We start from the raw sequence: 16,516 nt of genomic DNA, 5'->3' as shown, positions 1-16,516 counted from the left end.
GAGGATGATCTCAGAAAGACACAAGGAGGGGGGACCCTTTTATTGATATTAATAATTCAATCTGGTATCTATATTGAGTAGTCAGAAGAGCCCTGGTGGAGCAGTGGTTAAGCACCTGTCCAGCTGGAAGTTCAGTGGTTTAAGCCTGCCAGCCATTCCATGGAATAAAGATGTAGCAGCCTGCTTCACTAAAGATTATAGCCTTGAGAACCTCTGGGGCAGTTCCACTCTGTCCTATAGTGTCACTGGGTTTGGTGTTTGGGTTTACCGACTGGTTAAATAATTGCTACTCAATTTTTTACATAAATTTTAAAGTTAGAAGGAAGATTAGATACATAGTACAGGAGTTTTGAAATCTCTTTATTTTACTTATGTGAACTCTTTTTAAATGAACTCTTTACACTCTGTGAGGGGGCCCTTGCCTGCCTTATTTATCACTCTATTTCCAGCAGCTAGAAAAGTGTCTGGCATACAAGGAAAAAAAGGAAAGGAGAGATATAATGTAATAAAGAAAAGTAATTTTTTTTTTCTTTTGTTTTGGTGAGAGCGGGATGAACAGGCATCTCCTGGACAGGCTCAGCAACCATCTGAGCACCTTAAGAAGCTCCCTCAGACATGCACACGTGAACCTTGTGGCTCTGCAGTATAATTTGAAAATTATTGTGTTCTGATGCTCTTATTATATGTATAAGTAAACAGAGCTCAGGTCTTGTGGGATCCCCAGGCTCAGTATATATTTTTTTTCTTCCCTGAGTATACAGTTATGGGAGTTGAAACAGAACATTCTATGATATTCTTATGGTTTTTAGGAAAACTTCCATTCCAGGAAGACAAATCATAAAAAAGAATGCCCTATAACCCATCTACTGCAAATCTAAATATAACATGTGTCATACCAATTTATATAATTCAAATTAATGTAGGATACTCTTTTCAAAAACCAAGTGTCTCTACTCATGCTAAAAAAGTTCATGGTGTTGTTATAATTAAACATAGAGAACAGCTTGCTGCTATTTATTGTTAAAAGGAGATTTCTATTTCAAATAAAAATTATAATCTGGTTCTGGTTTTCTGGGGGGTGGGATTTAAGGAATACACACATATACAAACAAAAACATACAGATACACACAGAACTGTATTATGCAAATGTTGCTGTCAGCCTCCCTAGTGTTTCTAAATGAGCTGTTCTGATTGATTTATATGCATAATCCTCAACTTTATTGAGCGTAGAATTCAATATTAAGTGTGTGTATTAGTAAAATAAGTAAAAAAAAAAAGGCACACATGGGGCTGAAAAAATCCACAGGTTAAAATTTGATCTTAAGAAGATAATATTAATCAGGAATACAGCCAAATTCTGCCCTGATGTGAATTTCTCAATGAAATCAATGAGATTCGCACGCTCACCTCAGTTGGAATCAGCTCTATTGTACAAGGCTTACGAAAGAGTTGCAATAGTGCTTTGATACAATATGTAATTAGGAAGGCAAAGATCGAGGGTGTAAAGAGAGGGCTTAGCAAAACAGATGGCCTAGGAGCCTCAGTAAGCCCAATGTCTCTAATTACACTTTGGCTGGGAGAAGCGTAAAAATTCATGCCTGGCACCACTTGCAGAGTCAGTTTTAATCTTGAAATGGTTTACTTGTTCTATTAAGCTCTACCTATTTTAAACACACTAGGATTTATTTAAAAAGGTTCAGTATGAATGGCACTAACTGGAAAACATCAGTGTATGTTTGAGAATCAAAGTTACAGGATTTATATCTTTGGTTAGTAATAAGTCATAGATTATACTGCAGCAACCTTTTGAAAGAGAAAGGGTATAGCTTGGGTATTTTGTTTTGTTTCTATAGGGTAATACATAGAGCTTGAATTTGAGGTATAAGACTTGAGTTGAGACATCTTAGTATCTGTGGATTTGCCTGAATGCATCAAATATGTGGATAAGTTGTCTTACTTTCTTTTGTGTTTCTTCCATTGCTTCATCACGCTATGACTCCATGGGTTATTTTAAAAGAGAGGAAAACTTCTGTTTCATAACTCTAAAATTGAATACACGTAGTAGATAATTTCACAACTAAGCAAAGTTCTGTGTTCCGTAAATGTTTTTATAAAACTCCATCTTAGAATTTTGTAATGCTTGTGCCTTTTAGGTTATAAATATCACCAAACACTAGGTTTGATGTGTGTGTGTGTGTGTGTGTGTGTGTGTGAGGGAGGTGGGGGTGAGGAGATAGAATTCATTGCCTATAATCTATATTTTCTGAGCATAGCGGGTAACTCTTCTCTCTCTTCCTCTCTCTCCTGATTAAAAAAAAAAAATTTTTTTTATAGGAACTGGATATGTCATTATTTTGCAGGATTATTAAATTATAGATTAAATATATTCCAAACACTTTTACTATGTCCATGATATAGAACAGATAATAAGTTTATTTCTACATAAGGGATGATTTCCACATTTAGAGAGCTCCCAAACCGATGACTTACCATGCTATTCAGAAGGACTTTGTAGCTTTTTAAAGCATCCGTAGCCAGACTTCACGTTTTTGAAATTTCACAAATCAGTAAGAATTTCTCCATCAAAATGCATTGCATACATCTTCTTCTACTGCTGAGATACATTTTGTTCAGAAGAATAGAAGCCAACCATTATAATTGTCATCTCTGAGTCAATGTTGACTGATTAACACATTTTTCTCCTTGTACCATATGGCTAACTCGTAATTAACTGAAAATAATTCAGTGGCCTTGTTTGGCTTTAAATCAAATAAAGTTCTACTTGAGGCAGCCGTGGCTGACATAATTTACGATGGTAATAATATTGCACTTTAAATCATATCAGTTCACTTCCTTTTTGGTATTTTTCTTGCCCATGGAGTTCCATTTCTTTAGTTACAGAATGCCACTAAACCACATCTGTGTTAGTACAAGTCATGAGTAAACTTTTAAAATAAAGAGTACAAAACATGTTTTTATTTATTCGAAAGATGTTTTCAATTACCATTAAGTTTATTGTTAGTCTAATGTTATGTTAGCAACTTAAATATTTGAAGCTGTTCTCTGGAAACTAGACACCCAACAAATTCTAAGAATCTAGTAGACTCTTCATCTTGTTGTGGTTTTCCAAAACAATTGTTGATTGCTCAGAGCAGAAGTTGCTTTGATGAGTACGGATTTGGTCAGAGTACAGTGAACGGAGCTCACCTTTTCTTGGAAAAAAAAAAAAAAAAGGAGCACTTTTCCTTGAAATTAACCAGTTTCCCCACTCTCAGGCCTTCCTTGCCATCTTGGAACTTTTTCCTTATACTAGTGCCCGGTCACTTGCAGGAAACCCTGGTGGCGTAGTGGTTAAGTGCTACAGCTACTAACCAAAAGGTGAGCAGTTCAGATCCACCAGGTGCTCCTAGAAAACTCTGTGGAAAGGTTCTACTCTGTCCTACAGGGTCCCTACAGGGTTGCTATGAGTCAGAATCGACTCGATGGCAATGGTTTTTTTTGGTTACTTGCACATCCTTCACCTACTTGGATGAGTCAATATAGTTTATTCACGTCACTGCATCTACTGCTTTTTGATATTCTTTTATTTTTCAGCCTAATCGATGATTATGTATTGAATAGCTACCTTCTTTGTGCCCATTCCTTTATTTGGGGCTGTATTTGGGAATACAAAATGTCCTCCTTGTATTACTGAGGCTGGTGATTAATTGCAACAAAGATTTTTTTCTTGTTCATGCTACGTGTACAAAGTGGGCCACAGGAGAAGGAGGGTGAGTTGATGCTCTGCTCTACATAATTACTCAAGAACCAGGCTGCCAGAGGTTCCAAGCCTTCAAGGTTCATCTCAGCGGTGAAGGGAAGAGAGCAACTCCAATGGCCTAGAAGTGATACATGTCTCTTTGTTTACAGTCTATTGCCTGGACTAGTCAAAAAACCTTTATTTTACTTAAAAGGGAGGCTGAGAAATGTCAGGAGGATACATGGAAGATTTTGTCAGCATTACTATCTTGCCACATTCCTTGAGTAACTTAAAACATGTTGAGATAAGCCCATAAAAATGGGATTATCCTTTATTAATGGCTACTCTCAGTAATGGACAGTCGTGTTTCCCAAGCTTGACTGGTAATAAAAATAGTTTGATTGTGTTCCTCAGAACAAGATTCCCTGGCTGTGATCATTAAGGTTGAGTGTCATCTTGGCTGGGCCAAGATTCTCAGTGGTTTGGCAGTTATGACATAGCTTGGCAGTCATATGATAATGTGATCACTTCCATGATGAGATTTCGTAACAATGTAAGCTTTGTGACAGAATCTGTTGTGAGTAGCCGGTCAGTTGAAAAGGAGTTTCCCTGGACGTGTGGCCTGGAGCAAATGAAAATGGACTCTCTAGCAAGTCTTGTGGTCTTTTGCTCACTCTGGACCCTGTTCATCTGACCTCTGATTCTTGGAACCTGAGTTAGCAGCTTACCTGATGTCTTGCTTGACGATAATGGAATTCATCGCTCTTTGCAGCCTTGAGCAGAATCCTTCTGTCTGACCTGCCAGTCTTGGGTTCACCAACTGCCATGGCTACATGAGTCAGGAAAAACCTCTATCCTGACCCCTGGATTTGGGATGTTCCAGCCTCTATGGTCCTGTGAGCCATTTCCTTGATATAAATCTCTCGCTCTATGTATATTTATGTGCTTTACTGGTTTTGCTTCTCTAGAAAATCCAGCCTAAGACACTGGTCGTACCTCAAACCTACTAAATCAGAATCTTCCTGGTGGAACACTGGGAATCACAATAAAAAGTTCACCATGTGATTCTTACTAGACTACAATCTTGGGAAAACAATGTTACCATACCCAAAGAAACAGTACTGGAGTTGTTGCTGTTAGGTGCCTTCAGGTTGGTTCTGGCTCATAGCCATCTTATATACAACAACAACAACAAAAAACACTGCCCAGTCCTGCACCATCCTCATGATCACTGCTATGCTTAAGCCCATTGTTGCAGCTTCTGTGTCAATCCATCTCATTGAGGGTCTTCCTCTTTTTTCACTGACCGTCTACTTTACGAAGCATGATGTCTTTCTGCAGGGACTGGTCAGTCCCTCCTGATAACATGTCCAAAGTATATGGGATTAAGTCTAGCCATCCTAGCTTCTAAGAAGCATTCTGGCTGTACTTATTCCAAAACAGATTTGTTGGTTCTTCTGGCAGTCCGTGGTATATTCAATATTCTTCGCCAACACCATGATTCAAAGGCATCAATTCTTCTAAGGTCTTCCTTATTCATTGACCAGTTTTTGTGTACATATGAGACGATTGAAAACACCATGGCTTCGGTCAGACACGCCTTAGTATATCTTTGCTTTTTAACACTTTAAAAAGATCTTTTGAAGCAAATTTGCCCAAAGCAATGCATCCTTTGATTTCTTGACCACTGCTTCCGTGAGTGTTGATTGTGGATTTGAGTAAAATGAAATCCTTGACAACTTCAATATTTTCTCCCTTTATCAGGATGTTGCTTATTGGCCCAGTTGTAAGGATTTTTGTTTTATGTTGAGTTGTAATCCGTACTGAAGGCTGTGGTCTTTAATCTTCATCAATAAGTGCTTCAAGTCCTCTTCACTTTCAGCAAGCAAGGTTGTGTCACCTGCATAATGCAGGTTGTTAATGAGTCTTCCACCAATCCTGATGCCCCGTTCTTCTTCATATAGCCCAGCTTCTCAGATTATTTGCTCAGCATACAGATTGAATAAGTATGGTGAAAGGATACAACCTTGACTCACACCTTTCCCGACGTTAAACCACATAGTACCTCTTCAAACAACTGCCTCTTGATTTATGTACAGGTTCCTCATGATCACAATTAAGTATTCTGGGTTTCGCATTCTTTGCAGTGTTATCCATAGTTTGTTATGATCCACACAGTCGAATGCCTTTGCATAGTCAATAAAACCCAGGTAAACATCTTACTGGAGTTAGTGAGAAGTAAATCATTTTATATCTATGCCTTAAGGGGAAATCTTGTCAACTTCTGGAGTAAAAACTACATTCATATATAAATAAACCTCTTGTTGGTGTCACACAATTGTACATGTGACATCATAATAAAAACTCTCACAAATATTTAAAAAATAATATTAATAGCTAATGCTTTTTGAGCACCTCCCATGTACCAGGCTTTGTGTTAAGGATCTCTATGTTTAATATTTCACAAAGTGAGTCTTATGGTGACAGCCACTTGATAGGTGAGGGAACAGAAGCTTTAGGGAAATGGTAGTAAGTAAAATTTGCTCAAGTGAACAGAAAGCAGAAATGGATAAAGCTATTGGCTAAAGAGATATAGATTCAATTCTAGTCTATTGTTTACAGTATTTTTATGCAAATAACATGTGCCTTCTACTTTGCCAACTGCCCTTTCCCCTCCTGCAAGATATTTTCATAAGTACTGCTCTGCAACAATTTTTTTTTTTTACATGTTGCTGTAAAATAATAATTAAAAAAAATTAGTAATCTGCTTAAGAAAATACCTCACAGGGAGGCAGTGGTTGGCAAAACTTAGAAGGCTTGTGTTATTTGTATAAGAATACGGTAATGTCTCTCTTTCTCTCTCTCTCTCTCTCTCTCTCTCTCTCTCTCTCCCTCTCTCTCTCTCTCTCTCTCTCTCTCTCTCTCTCTCTCTCTCTCTCTCTCTCTCTCTCTCTCTCGCAGGCGCGCATATGCGCAAATAGACTTTCACCCTTCTCAAATGAGAGGGCAGGCTTCTCAAGATCTTTCTGAATGTATATACCCCCCATTCCATGGTAGAACCTTTTTATTAACATTAGTTATGAGAAATACATTCCCACATTTAATGTTTCTCTTTAGTTAGTACCTGAATACAATAAACTTTAACTACATTTTTTTTTTCTCCTTTGCACTCTCTTCTAGACATTTGCATCATTTCCCTGGGCAAAATGTGGGAAATTGCCAATAGAGTGAGTTTTCTCCCACTGTCCTGGTATGATCTGAGAGCTGGCAGTGGAGGAACTAATGGGAGACCCAATAACTTGCAACACAGCAAATATGAGGAGCTCCCTTAAAATAATACATCTCACAGGAAGAAACAGATTGCCTCATTTTAAAGTACATTTGAAACACTGTGGGTTTGAGGTGGCTGTCCTATTATTGGAGAACATTTTCATTTCAAAAGGAGGGCTTTGTGTTCCTGAATTTCAATCTCTGTTATCTTGAACTTAGTTTCACACCAAAAGGACTAAGAGCTATTTCATTGTGAATGGAAATGCAAGACCTAGAAAGGAGTAAAAACCAGCCTTCCCCTGATTTTCCTGTAAAAGTACGAAAGTAATCTTTTATAAAAATGGAACAAAATAGCAAGTGTGTAGCACTTAGAGAAAAACCACATGTGGAAAGTCACATTCCCATAAATAATAAATTATGGTAATTAGTCTTCTAATCGCACCAGATAACCAGATGTGTAGAAAAATAAACCAAACTTCACTATAAATGACTCAACAAAGGATGGAAATCAACACATTGGTATCCATTATCGTCACAAAGCAGTGCTTTTAAATAAACCAAGAACTAAGAGCTAGCTACATATATGGGAAGATAAACCTATTCATAAGGAATAACTAAAAGCAAGGAATTTCAAGAGAGAAAATTTAATCCTGGGACTGAGATGAAGTGATAGATAGAATTTAAATAGCTCGGCAACACATGGAGTGAAACTCAAGCTCCAAGGGAAAGTGATTTCAGATATTGTGTTTTCTATAACGTTACTTGTCCTTTGTGGTTTATAGTTAAGCAACTGAAACTTTCTGGGCTCAGAATTTTCCTTATTCTGTAAAAAATAAAGTGAAGTAAAATGCACTGGGTGGAAATTTTAGACGGGCTATAAAGTAGTACCTAGTGGTGTTCAACTATACTTTTTTATTTCACTCGAAGGTGAAATATGCAATGAAAGGAATTTAATAAAAGGATGCAAAGTATTTGCTTCTCTAGCTAATTTGTGCTTCATTTTCTGTCCTAGTTTCCATTAAAGAGTGGAAATTGCAAAATAGGCTTGTAGTATCTGTAACATTAGCCTAAGTACTTTCTTAGGTCAGCCCCTTCCTATGGAAAAGGAAGGCCCCAGACTGTCCAAAATCCTGCAACGTGAAGTAGCCCATGTTCTGGAAGTGGGGCAATGGTTCTGTTGAGTTCTCAGGCCTCCATACTATCAGATCGTTGTCTTGTGACCTTCTCTTTCAGTATAGAAGCTGGTCACCTGCCTTCTGGTTTCCAGGTAGACTGGTTGACTTCTGCGTAGCAGGTGGAGTTCTCTTCAGGAAGGAGCCAGTATGCCTTGACTTTCTTTCCTTAGGATATGGGGTGCACTGGTGAGACAAGCCCGAATTTGGAGGAGGTGCATTGTTCTCCTCATCCAGGGACCCGTCTCTTTTGCTCCATCTCAGATTAATAATAAACCAAAACCCAGTGCCATCAAGTCAATTCCGACTAATAGCGACCCTATAGGACAGAGTAGAACTGCCCCATAGAGTTTCCAAGGAGCGCCTGGCGGTTTTGAGCTGCCGTCCCTTTGGTTAGCAGCCGTAGCACTTAACCACTACGCCATCAGGGTTTCCTAGTTTCATAAAATTAAAGTACAGCCAGTTGTTCTATAATGCTTGTTTGGAAAACACAGTTTTGTTTTGTTTGTTTTTAACACGACTGATGTATTAAGGGGAAATTTGATCATGATGTGAATTTTCAGTTTGCTTATATGATTTCATCTGCTAGAACCACCATGGCTTTAATGATGAAAACTCCACCCAACTAAATGGGCCCTGTCAGAAGACACAAACTGCACACGTATACACACCTCAAGCCAGTACTGGTCATGTTATTTTCTGGGTCCAGTGCAAGATGAAAACGTGAGACCCTTGTTTCAAAAATGAAGAATTTCAAAATGGCCAGAGTAGAACATTAAACTATTATGGGGTCCTGTTGAGCACAGGGCCCTGAGAGACTACACAGATCATATGTAGCCCAGGAAGCCAGGCCTGTCTCACAAATCTACCAGCCACGTCAGTTCACCACGTGTACTGTTAGCCACACTCTATCCATGTCTGGTGTCAACAACTCTCCCCCCCCCCAGTTTCAGATAGCACTGCTTCTTCCTCCACTTCACAATAACTCAAAAGCTGCAACCTTTCTGATGCTCACTTCCACAAGCAAATTCAGGTCTTTTTCAGGATAAAATGCCATGTTTATGGTAGTATTTATGTGTCTATATTAACCTTTTCACATGTGGAAAACTATGTTACTTCTCTAAGAAGGCTCCTATCATTTTGTGTAGGAGTCCCTGGCTGGCACAGAGAGTTAAGCACTGTACTACTAACCTAAAGGTTGGAGGTTCAAACACACCCAGAGGCACCTTGGAAGTAAGGCCTGGAGATCTGCTTCCAAAAGGTCACAACCTTGAAAATCCTATGCCCTTTGGAGTAGTTCTAGTCACACCAGGGGTCACCATGAGTCATAGTAAACTCAAAGGCAACTAACAACAACAACAACATCATGTTGTGTGTGTCACTGATGAAGTTTCAGAGTGTTTTATGTGTGACCCCATTCTTTCGTAAGCCCTGTGGTTTTTATTGCGCAAGTTTGCAGAGAAGATGATTTTTTTTGAGTATATGTTTTGAGTTATAGCAGAACTGACAGCAAGTATGAAGAAAAGGAACACTTTAATTAAATATCCCTCAGCTTGTAAATAACAGTGAATTTGAACAACAAGCAATAGCAGAGGTTTTTCAGGAGTCTGAAATTCTAATGGACATTCATCAGAAGACCTGAGCTTTCGGTGTTGTTAAGCACACCGAGGTTGCTTCAGATAAAATGTGGCCCATGAGAATGTTATTGGGGTGTAGAGAGGTCCTGCCCCATGCTGCTGAGTTTGAATTTCACTAAGGAATCATTGATTGACTTCAGAAAACTCAGACTACACGGGGATTAGGTTATTTGTTCCTGTGAATGTATCAGAAAATGAGAGTACATTTAATCAATTTATTTGTTGCCTGAGCTTAGGTGGGAGTATGTAGTTGCAAAGCACAGAAATAAATGTGGAAAACCAAATCATTTTAAGAGCCTATAAATCAGAACAAAAATTCATGTTGAAAAAATGTTGTGAAACGAGAAGTGTGTTTGTTCTTTCTGTACTCCTCTTGGTCATAATAACTTGTGAAAAATCATTTGGTGCAGAGGTGGGAAATAAATGATTTGTCATAGTTTTAAAGGTGTAATATAATTTTATTTAGAATAGAATTAAAGATTATAAGAGCTAGATGGTTTCCTAGAGATTGTTTAGCTAGGTGCTTCATTCTACAAATAAGAAAAGAGGAGGTTTTAGAGAGTTACTCAGCTAGTCATAGGCTGAGTTGGATCCTTAGCCCAACTCTACAGACTTGCAGTTGATGCCTTGGTATCACAACTATTCTGCCTTTCTGAACTTCCTTTGGGGAGCTCCCAAAACAAAACAAAAACCCATTGCCATCGAGTTAATTTTAACTCATAGTGACCCCATTGTGTTACAGAGTAGAACTGTGCCATGGGTTTTCTTGGCTCTAATCTTTACCAAAGCAGAGCTCCAGGTCTTTCTCCCACAGTGCTACTGGTTGGGTTTGAACCACCAACCTTTAGTTGAGTATTTGAGTGCAAAACCATTTGTGCCACCTAGGGTACTTTGGGTAGCTGAGACACATAAATTAAGAATGTAGAATGCTTTCCATGTAAATTGATATGATTTAGATAAACAAGATGCTAAATATCATTTAGAATTTGAACTCCAGGTGTAGTATCCACATACATACAGGACCAACCACCCAATTTTTAGGACACAGTGCCAAGTGAAAGTGTGGGCCCTCTTGCTCAAAAATTAAGGAGTTCAAGATGGTGACAGCAGATCATTAAACTAAGCACAGGGCTCTTATAAGCACGGGGTCTCGTGCAGTTGCACAGATTACATGCCTGTGAAGCTGGCCCTGCTCACACGCACAGATATATACAGCAAGATTTTTTTTTAGACACCTGTTTTTATTCTCTCAGCCCCCTAATAATAACTGATTGTAAAAAAAAAAGTCCATAATAATTTGGCTTTTCTTTTATTCATTCGTTTTAAAAAGTTATAAATTTTAAATAGTTATAATTTATAAATAGCACATCTACTGTTTGCTAGAAGACAGGAATATGGTGGTGAATAAAAGAAACAAAAATCCCCGTCTTCAGGGAGCTCGTAACCTGGCTCAGGAATTATACAAAACACAAGAAAATAGTTAAACTATTTTTAAAAAATTAGTGAAACTTCCTACATAGAAGAAGGAAAAGAAAGGAGTAAGTAGTATGGGATGGGAACTGAGATTTTAGGTAAGATTCTCAGGCAGGCCTGACCGGGCTAACAGTATTTAAGGAAGCACCTGAAGGAAGGGAGCAAGCTGTGTGGAGATCTGGGGGAAAAGCATTTCAGACGTAGGGAACAGTAAGTGCAAAGGAACTGAGCCAGGATTGCGACTGATGCCCTACTGGACAAGTAAGGAGATGAGAAAGAGCCTCAGAGTCAGGTCTCAGAGGAATCCTTGGGTGGACCTCAACCACAGGCATTTATTCATCTTCTGTCAGATGTTCAATCATATCCATGACCTGACTGCTCTCTGGATTTGTTTCTTCCTTTATCAACCAGCTGCCTCACTTTCTTGTTCATATATATATATATATATATATATATATATATATATATATATATATATATATATGGAAACCCTGGTGGCGTAGTGGGTAAGTGCTATGGCTGCTAACCAAAAGGTCAGCAGTTCGAATCGGCCAGGCACTCCTTGGAAACTCTGCGGGGCAGTTCTACTCTGTCCTATAAGGTTGCTATGAGTCGGAATTGACTTGACGGCATTGGGTTTGGTTTTGGTTTATACATATATATATGGAAACCCTGGTGGCACAGTGGTTAAGTGCTGTGGCTGCCAACCAAAGGGTCGGCAGTTCATATCTGCCGGGCACTCCTTGGAAACTCTATGGGGCAGTTCTACCCTGTCCTATCGGAATCGACTCAACGGCACTGGGTTTCAGGTATGTATATATATATACATATTTTTTTTTTATATATATATAGTCTCCTCAGCTTCATTCTGAGTCGTGTCTGTTCTGTTTCATTTTCACCTCAGATTTTGATGGCACTTCTAATTCAGAGAGAAAAGACTCTGCTTGCCTCATTCCTCTTTTTGCTTTTAGTCACATGTGGCCAGCTCGGAGTGGCTGCCCTTCCTTCTGCTTCCTACTCCCTTTGTTCTGCTGCTAAAGAGAGTGTATTAGTTTCCTAGAGCTGCTGTAACAAAGCACCACAAAATGAGCGGCTTTAAACTACAAAAATTTATTCTCTCACAGTTCTGAAGGCTAGTAGTCCAAATTCAGGGAGTCAGCAAGGCCAGCCATATTCTCCCTGAAGGCTCTAGGGAAGACCCTTTCTTGTCTAGCTCAGCTTCTAGTAATCACAGGTGTCCCTCAGCTTGCAGCTGCAGCATAAACCCATTATTAATGTCTGACCTTCTGTGTCTCTTATCCTCTTCTATGAGGACACCACTCAGATGGAATTAGGGCTCACTCTATGCCAGGATGACTTATGTTAACTTATAACATCTTCAAAGATATTTTAAGTCATGCTCAGAGATCCTGGGAGTTAGGGCTTCAACGCATCTTTTGGGAGACATAATTCAATCCATAACAGAGAGTCAGAAGGCATACTGTCCACGACCACCCACCCCTTCACAGGCGCCATAGGCGGTGAGCTTTTACTTATAGCTACATAAATGTTTTTCCTCAAATATTTCTCCAGTGGTGGGGAGCTTTGGGTCAGTGCCGAGTCTCCTCAGTGCGGTACGATAGGGTTGTGCACTTGAGACCAGCTGTGTACTGTCCTTTAGTTGTACCAAGAGGTTGGTATTTATGCAAATGATCACAACTCCACTTTGATTCTGAGCAGTGTTAATTTTTTGCCTCCGTGCTTTTCCCAAGACCAAGGGAATGAGAGTTAGATTTTTGATAAAGATCTTTAACTAAGAGTATCAATATAGCTTTTTAAAAAAACATTTCAAATGTACCATTTAGATGAGGTTTACATTTTTAAAAAATTGTTTTCTGTCACTTTCTTACTCAATTTTCTGATACAACTTTAAAAGTGAAAATATTCAAAAGTAAAACCCATGATAAACAAAGAGTATGTTAAAAAACCAGGAATCAGGGAATTAACTACTGGCGCAGGCAGGTAGAGGGAAGAAGCAGAGGCAGAAGGACCAAGTTTAAGTCCGGCCGAATGTTGAGAAGTTTTTTCTTATTATATGAGAAAAATTCGCTGGATTTAAAATGAGACGTAAAACTGTACTTCTATCTGGAAAAAAAAGACGTGTACTTTAAAAAGTCATCATTATTTATCACCAAGAATCCATTTGCTTCAAATGGCTTTTTAAGTCTGGCTAGACAGTCTTTGAGTTCTGCTTAGCAGCGTTTAGAGCCTCCAGGAAAAAGTAAAACACACAGTCTGTTTCTGCCAGTAGAAGTCTGGGTATGTCGAAAATTGGGACAGCATCTCTTGCTACACTTGGACATTTTGAGATATTTCACGCCATCTGGAAATTATTAATTCTTTCTTTTGTAGCCTATTATGTCTATAAGGAACACAGATATACATACATTTTAGAATGATCATACTTCTAATATTTGTAAAGAATACTGTTAATGGAAGTGGCAACAAAAAAGTGCACCTTTTTCTTAAAGAGAAATACAGAAGCTCTGCCTAAGTTAGCCACTAAAATCATCTAATTTTTGTTGAAATATTTTTTAAAAAATATTTATGGCTCATGATTAGATCATATAGTTGAGCTAATTCAGTTAATAGAAAGTTAGAAAAGATTAAATTTAACTTAAAAAATTACATAGACATGTAGCGGACTGTCGTGACGTTAGGTTAAGCTGTAACAAAACCTGTTTTATACCTATGTCTGAAGACCCCGAATGGTAAAACTCAATAAAGCCTACTATTTAAATATGACAATAAATGAGACTGTTCCACTGAATAAGGTACATCTGAATAGCTGTGCTCTTAATGTGTTCATGCAAATAGAAAATGAACCACAAATTCATTGTGCTATTTCCCCTGCTCAGCTTTTTCGTTCTTGATTGAATGGTATTAAGAAGAAGAGAGTACTACTTTATCTCTGCAGCATTTGCCTTTTATTGCATTTTGTGATATGAATCCTGAAGCGTAAGTCTCTGCTACTGTGACCTTAGGTGTTTTAACTAAACTCTACAAGCCTCAACCTTAGCTGTAAAAATGTCGATGGTAATTGTACCTAAGACATAGGATAATGGTGAGAAATAAATCAGATGATGGATATAAAGCACACAACATTAGGTTTGGCTACAGGCAACGTGAATAAAAGCTAGACATTGTTATCAATATTATATGTTCACAATTTACTGGGTTCTTCTGAGCGATTGGACTGGACATTAGGTGAACTGATTGTGCATGTAACACAACTTTAGTTACTCAAGGGCTTCATATTCAGGCTACACCTTCTCAGTTCAATAATTCTCAACAGGTCCCTAGTGGAAATCACATTTCATGGACTCAGCATTATATAGTGTGGGCTGAGATTAAAGATCTGATGCCAGTTCTGGGCACCAGTGTTCTCATCTACGTAATGAATCAAGGATCACATGTTAGTCATATTTCAATTCCTTTAATGGAAAGTATTGCTAAGCACACTGTAGATGTTTAATAAATGTTTGCTGAATACATAAAAAGTTGGGTTCTACAGTCAATGAAGTCACTTCTAGTTCTATAAACTAATTTTCCTTCCAACAAAAAAAAAAATATATATATATATATATATATATGGGAGCTCTTCAAGAGGCAATATTTTTATATTTTCTTAAGAAACGACCATTTATTTAGTGTTTTGGTTTGATCCACACCAAGGAACTACTTTATATGACTGTAATGGATCATCTACAACAGCAACCAAAGTAACGATCTTACTATAACTAAAATCCAGTACACTTCTATTTTCCTAAAATTTTTTTAAGATAGTGTACTTGTTTTTAGCATAAGTTCCTTCTGATTTTCTGACTTTCCTTGTAAAGGTTTCTTTCTTCCCATCCAAACATTCTTCCAAATCTAATATTTTCTATGAAGCCTTGAAAGAAAGGCCTGGTGATCGACTGAAAAATCAGCCTTTGAGAACAATATGGAGCACAGTACTACTCTGACACACCTGGGTCACCAGGAGTCGGAGCTGATTGAATGGTTTTATTTTATTTGTTTAATGATGATGCTGTAGTTGCCATTATTGCAAATTGCTGTCCAGTCAATTCTGGCTCGTGGCAACTCGTATGTTACAGAACATGCTATTGTCGCTTATTGCTGTCCAGTCGATTCCAGCTCATGGCAACCTCGTATGTTGCAGAACAGAACTGCAGATCTATCTTCTTCTGCTGTACCGCTGGGTAGATTTGAACCACCAACCTTTAAGATTAGCAGTTGAGCGCAAAATGTTTGCACCAGCTAGCCCAACCAAACTGCATTCCTTCCACCTCCACCACCATAATTATCTCCTTCAGTAGTGAGGATTCTTTTCCCAAACGTATGTCAAATTAGCCCTCAATGTGTGCAAAATCAGCCAGTCATCAAAGGAGTATTTATAAAACTAAAAAATATTTTCAGTGTTAACAGTATTTAATACTGTTAACACTGAAAATATTTAGTTCTGAATTCGGATAAATCAGAAAACCAGAATATAATAAGCCATTCGGGTCATATCAAGTGGGGATATATTTGCTGAGTTGAATACATTTTTTTATTGACAATTTTTCATAAGAGTTTGGTTTTCCAAAATGGATGCACGTCAAGTTCTTTTCTTTGCCAACTTTTAATATGGTGAGCAGTTTTGCTAATGCTTTTGTTGAGCTCTGCATTTAATGTGTTCTCTTGGGTCATACTTGTAAGAACTGATTACTCAGTGACTTTACATGAGAAAGTAAATAAGAATGTTACTCTGAGGTAATTGAGTTTTATAAAGACAGCCTTTCTAGTTTCAGGATGCGGGGACCATGTAACTATTGTAAACTTCACATTTTTCCCCAACACAAGTTTTATAGTTTTTCTAGAGAGTTCTTTAGCTATTGAAGAGGCAAGATAGCTCCTGGCTTTAGCCAGTCACCAAAATCTTTGCTAGGAAACTAAATGAAATCAAAAACAGCGATGGTGAAGGCAGAGAGTGGAAAATGAAAGAATAGCAAATTAAGTTATGATTTCCATTCCTTTGAGGATTTTAAATTCATGTTTTGAAATTTTTCAGCTGCTGCTGCTGATTTCTACTGTATTGGAAAGGAATGGCATCCCAGGAAGTCTTTAATCAGGAGTTAGGGCTGTGCAGTTGAAAGAACCCATAATTTCAAATCACTAAACACATGTGCCCCCCGCCCCCCAC

Source organism: Loxodonta africana, chromosome 17, assembly GCF_030014295.1.
Source record: "Loxodonta africana isolate mLoxAfr1 chromosome 17, mLoxAfr1.hap2, whole genome shotgun sequence".
NCBI classification, from domain to species: Eukaryota; Metazoa; Chordata; class Mammalia; order Proboscidea; family Elephantidae; genus Loxodonta; species Loxodonta africana.
The sequence above is the reverse complement of the archived record's forward strand: the minus strand, read 5'-3'. Positions refer to the sequence as shown.